Below are 6,204 nucleotides of genomic sequence, written 5' to 3' on the forward strand. Positions count from 1 at the left end.
TTATTTAAAAAAGCCTAAGGCCTAAGCAGCCTGAAGCATCTACAGCAAAACTCAAGGAAAGGTGTATTTGGCACATATTGAGAGTTTGGTCGATGGAAGTGACACACATCGTGACCCTCAACCACGTGAAAATCTAGCCTAGCCAAAACAGAGCTGTAAAACAGGCCCATTTCCAAAACCCCCAAACTGGTGCGTAACAGTCTTGGTTTCATGTACGCCCCCCCAAACTTTACATACACCCACCCCGCTGGCGAAAGCAGTTAGCCACCTAAAGCTGTGAGGCAGTGAAACACAGCGGCCACCTTGGGAGAACGGTGTTGTTTATACCTGCAACACCGGAGAGCAGCACATCACCCCCGGACCGGATAGAGGAATACGGGTTGTTGTGCAAACCAGACCTTGTGACAGCGTTTTTTTCCTGCACGAGAAGGGGAGCTCCAACGTGGCAAGAAATCTGAGATAAAATGAAAAACGAAAAGCCAATGCTGAGAAAACGAGCTGGTGCTAGCCTAAAAGCTACTGCCGACTGCACTCGCTACACTTAGCTAGCTACCTACCGCACATTTCACAGAGAGGACACGGGAGCAATTACAACAAATAACCAAGTAACACCACCAAACCCACCAAAGTAACAGGGTTTCTGGGCAACTAACCAAAGTCATATAATTATTATTATTATTATAAATGATTATTATACATTTTGGAGGCATTTTAATTATACATTTTAATGAGGGCAGGGTGTTATAAAATAATTCAGGGGTATGGAATTGGCCGGTTTTACCACCCTCTTTTGCTTATTTAGGATTTGCAATTAAATGACAAGACCTGAGTGCCTGAGGTTTGTCACGTCTCTGAACAAAACGTACCTTATTTAACTATGCCAACATAAATACGATTTTCCATTATATGTAAGTTTATAAGAACAGTAAAAACCTTCTGAAAATGTATCTTAAAGCTAGGAGGACTTATGGGAGCATAGAGTTAGACATTTTAGTTTTTCTTGAATCACTAGCTGGCAAATGCAGATGGAAGCCACATGGCTAACACTACTACTACTACTACTACAAGGAAGCTGAATCCCTTATTGCAGATTATTATAACAGTGAAAAGAGCAGATTACTGACAGGAGGAGAACAACAAGCTAAATATAAGGGTAGCAAAGTAGCTACCCGGCTACACCAGAGACGTTATTAATGAGGAGACCGGCTACTGGTTTTAATTTGAATGGGAGTTCTTGTAACGCTCTTCAATAAAAAGATTGATCAGATTGCTGCTCAGGTCAGTAGGAGCGCATGGAAAGCCCCTCTCGAGTTGGCGATATGAAATACGTGAGTATCTCCTTTTTTCCCATCTGCACTACATTGTGGGAGTCCATTGTAAGCTGTGTCTGAACCGTAATAAATGCCTACTCAGGCAGTATTCGTAGGCAGGAAGGTACAGAGTCATGTCCGAATTGAATGCTTGTATAAAATGCTGTGTAGATGTATCCTTTGATGCCTTATTTGTCCCATGATTCTCTCAGGAGAAATGGTTCATGGTGAAATCAATATAACAAATAACAAATATAAGTTATTTACAGTTATTTCCCCTTAATATTTCATTTCTGATGAGAAATGTCAGTGTAATAGTCAAATTTTGGCTGTTTATAATGATTTTAATTATTTATGCTCCTGGTAGTCATGGTGTCATGGCATATTACTGCCTTTAACGTGCATCTCAAATGTGATTCAGTCATAGATACCTTCATCACAATGCTGCATTCTAAGGTACTGACTTATAAGGCAGCATAGGCAGCAAGGAATCAAGGGAGCTGCCTTTCGTGTCGGACGCAGCCAGAACCACACTCTAAAACTGATGGGTTAAACAGATGTGGATATTTGAGTACACTCAACTTTGACACTTTTATTTATATTACATACTACATCCTCAAAACCTACTTAGTATTACTAATGAGTTTGCAACTGGGACGCACCCTCGGCCTCTGGCAGTCATCTTGAGCCGAATAAAGACAGAGTTGCAGTTTTCTTTACAGTCTGCTAAGCGGATAGGCCAGTTATACACCTTATTTCAGATCTCTCTGGTAGTTACATGGTTAAAAGTGCTGCTAAAAACTACACTTTCAACAGGCCTGTTTGCCTGCAGACCTCCACCGCCTGTAGACCCTCTCATCTGATTTGACGACAAAGGTCGGACCTGCAGTAATGCAAGTTGCAGTCATTGGCCTATTGCTCAGTGGCTAGGCTGGCAGTCAGGATTGGTTAAGCACGGCAGGGATTCCTAAAAGCTGTATGCATAATGCATACTGGGAACTGCAGTGATGAACACTCATAAATGAAATACAACCCAGTAAAGTTGTGAATTCTGAAAGCTGATGAGGCTGGGGGCACAATACGTCATTACAAAATACCTTGACAAATAATGTTAGGTGCTAGTTCTGGGCCAGAACAACAAAAAAAAAGTTCATGTAATGAAATAAAACCGCAACATGCTCATATGCATGGATTAGTGCATATGAGTTTTGCAGTGCTACATTTCTGTTTTCCCGTTTGTTGGCATAGCATAATGGGTTCAATTCCCCGGCTGGGCAAGCAGACCATGCTACACCACCAAGAGTCCTTGGCCTACACTATATTCACAATATATGCCATTAGTGTAAAGACAGCACCTTTTTGTGAAATTTGTGCCAGAAATAAAATTCACATCCATAGTGTAACCAGTAGTGGTGTTTGACTGGAACTTAAATCCCACAATATGCACTAAAATATCTAGTAATTTCCTGTTCAAAACAAACATTCAATTAGGCTATTGACTGCCAGTTTTGTAGGGTATGTGTTTTTGGGCAGAGACATTTTTAAATAGAACAATTATATAAAGACAAGTGCGTGATGACTTGTAGTCTGTTATACACACTCTGTACTCTGAATTCTGAGAGTCAGACTACATGACAATCATCACTCTGAGAAGAAGCTCCACTATGTGACATTTGCCATTTCCTAAGTCACCTCTCATATTGCTCAATATTCTACTATTTTCTGAGCACCTCAGCTAAAGCCTAGGGGCAGACTGGAGCAATACCCCGTTTTGGGGAGTCAAATGGCCATTACATATAATGATCACACCAGTAGGACGCATATGAGACATACATCAGATGTATGTTTATGTGTTAGTAAAAGTATATATATTTTCTGGCAAAAAGCATAAGAAAGACACAATAGTACAACATCTGTGATGCATTCATAATTCATCTTCTATAGAGCACCATGAAAGTTCAGACAAGTAGACCAATGCTTTCATAAGTGGGTCACAAACATAAGTGAATCCAGCTGTAATTTCCTGAACAAAACTCTACAGTCAAAAATAGCAACACAAACTTTTATTAAAGGGCTCACAGGGCTCTTTTTTTCATTCATAGATTAATTTAGTATGAAAACACAGTCAACGCTTGAAAATGGACGATTCGTATGGCCTAAAAAATCCAAAGGAAAAACAACATTTTTACACACTGTATATCCAGCTTATTTCAGAGCTGTTCAGCTCTGCTCGTTTATTTTCATGAGGAACGTTTATTTTTAAATGGCAGAAATGTAAATGACTGTTCAAGCTTAGAACTTTAAATGAGGCAGGGTAAAGGGCAGCCAATCAGAGCAGAGCTAATTTACATAAATCAGTCTTAAAGGGACAGTATCAAAACACTGTTTCCTTCTAGATGGTCAACAGAGTTTAGAAATTGGTCATTGGTCGTGTTAAAAATGGAATGATCTTTTCGGTGTTTTGATGCATTAACACAAACACAACTGTTATAATTTTACTATATATATTAATCATATTCATATTAATATAGACATTAAGCTTTTATGTGTATAAACACATATATACATATAAATGTAAATTAATCTTATTAATATTAATATAGACATCAGGTTTTTTGTATGACAGACATATGTATACACACACACACACACACATATATATATATATATACACATACAAATTTAATGAATCATATTAACAAATTCTAATCCATTTCAGACTGTTCTGACTACTCTGATCTTGGCAAACTGTGAACACCACATTGATAATAGAGCAGCCCCATCTAGAGGTAGGGAGAGAGAACTATTGCCATGGCAACTGGCTCCTCATGGCAACAGTATCTACAGCCTGTGGATTATCCCCCCAGAGGGAGACCTGTCAATCAAAAGAGGTTCTGGGGGCTACTCACCAGTGATAGATTTCAACATTGTGTACACATGACACGACTGACAGGTGTGAGGACAGTCTGCTTTAACTGTGTCCATAATGACCGTTTTTGTGCCCATAATGACTATTATTACTACTGCTATTACCATGCGTTATTAGTCATCAAGAGTGCAGCGTGAGGCCAATTACAGTACACTTCGTTTCACACTGAAGGCTTTCGAAAGGAATAAGCGGCACTGGCTGTGCCTTTCTTTAAAAAAAAGGCAATCAGTGCCACACAAGGAATCCCTTTAGAGTATTATAATAATGCAATCAACGTCCCGTCATTGCTTTACCACCAATAATCACCGTGGTCTCACATTTGTCTGGTTTTGCCATGTCAGTGTGGTCCCAGGCTCTGCAGGAAACAGCTCCTCTCAGTCAAGAAGCACTTAAATGAGTGTGATTACATACAGCACCAGTACACTCTTTAAAAAATGAAGGTTCTCGAAAAGGTTCCTGTCCTGTGATCACTCTCATAATATAATAATCTTTTAGGAATGTATTTTCAGACCACTCCAGACAGGCTGTCAGTTTCCGGTCCCACTCCGACAGGCTGGCAGCATCCAGCGCAGATGTAGCGTAGTACACAAAGGTAAATACTACCAGACAGTCCTACAGTGAAAGCCAGCAGGATCAGACTCAAGTAGGATGGTCCAGGTGTGTACACTACACCTGGGAACAGCTCACTGTTCATAGCTGGAGGATGCTCTGAGCTCTGGGCTGTGAAACAGAACAGAACAGAAGGGCAAATATGTTGATTTTCCATGCATTTATAGGCAAGTCCTGCATGATGACAAGATATAGAGAACCTTTAGGTAGGGCAGTACCTGAATGTAGAGGAAACACTATCACAAACAGAAGCTCAGCTCCCTTCCACAGCATAGTGTTGGATTAAATGTGTGTTTTTTTATCCTTGCAGAGGAAATAAAGATAGTAAAAGATTTCATTATTAACATTATTCACATTGCTGAACACACTCATATCTCTGAAAGTAAGTGTTAAAATTAGTACGTTCAGAAATATGGTCAGACTACTCACCAGCTCAGTGGGTCCCAAGTACTGTTGAATTTTTATGCACTTAGTAACCAACACTTTTCTGTGTCAGCCATTTCCTCACTTTGGCTCAACTTGGCCGCACGGCTGGTTGGTTAGCAGTGTTTTCGTCGAGGCGGTGCGGTGGCTGCAGCCTTGCTGATGGACGTGAGCGTGTGGACCAGTTCACATGTGTTCACATGTTTTCCCCACTCGCCATTCGTCCCCTTACACCTTCTTCTCACAGCCCATTCATTTCGTCCCTGGCTCCTTCGTCACTGGCAGCGTTGGTTTCCTATTCGCCAGCATCACAGCTCGATTACTCCGTTCCACCTTAAAAAGCGAAGGCGTTACATACAGGCGCCTATACGCGTAACTCCAGCACACCAATGGAACCGTCAACCCATTTAAGGTGGAAGTGAAAGTTAGATTAAGACGCGGGCAAGTAAGAAGCAGAGATGGGCGTTGTTCGTGGTTCTCTGAGAGAGCTCTCTGTGGGTGGTAGGATGGAGCTCTACCATGCTAAGATGCTAAGTAGTGCTTCTAGTTGGACTTTATTGGCTGATTGACAGTTTGTTGGGTTGTTTTGAATGACATGAAAATATCATTTTTAATTGAGAATATTTTGTTGGGTACATTTGGTCTGAAAAAAAAGCTAAATTATTATTTATTATTTAAAGATACCCATCAATAAAAATAACGTTCATCTGTGTTTCTCTCCTTCAGCTGCATAAAAAGAAATTATGGCCAAATATTATATTTTATATCTTGTGTGTGTGTGTGTGTGTGTGTGTGTGTATATATATATATATATATATATACACAATCATTGGCACCCCTGGTTAAGATTTGTAAAAAGCCTTAAAATAAATAAATTGCAGAAGGATAATCTCACACTGAAAATTGTAGGAAAAATGTAACCTCAAATACATT

General features: G+C 40.1%; 1 long non-coding RNA gene across 1 annotated transcript; it reads right to left on the minus strand.

The window, feature by feature from the left end:
- Positions 1-3,354: 3,354 nt before the first annotated feature.
- On the minus strand, positions 3,355-5,808 carry LOC140562930 (uncharacterized). Its single transcript, XR_011980185.1, has 3 exons — positions 5,278-5,808; positions 5,067-5,151; positions 3,355-4,959 (listed from the first exon to the last, which is right to left on the minus strand). It is a non-coding gene; the product is annotated as an uncharacterized lncRNA (long non-coding RNA).
- Between the last annotated feature and the right edge of the window lie 396 nt (positions 5,809-6,204).

The sequence above is a fragment of the Salminus brasiliensis genome, chromosome 9, assembly GCF_030463535.1.
Source record: "Salminus brasiliensis chromosome 9, fSalBra1.hap2, whole genome shotgun sequence".
NCBI classification, from domain to species: domain Eukaryota; kingdom Metazoa; phylum Chordata; class Actinopteri; order Characiformes; family Bryconidae; genus Salminus; species Salminus brasiliensis.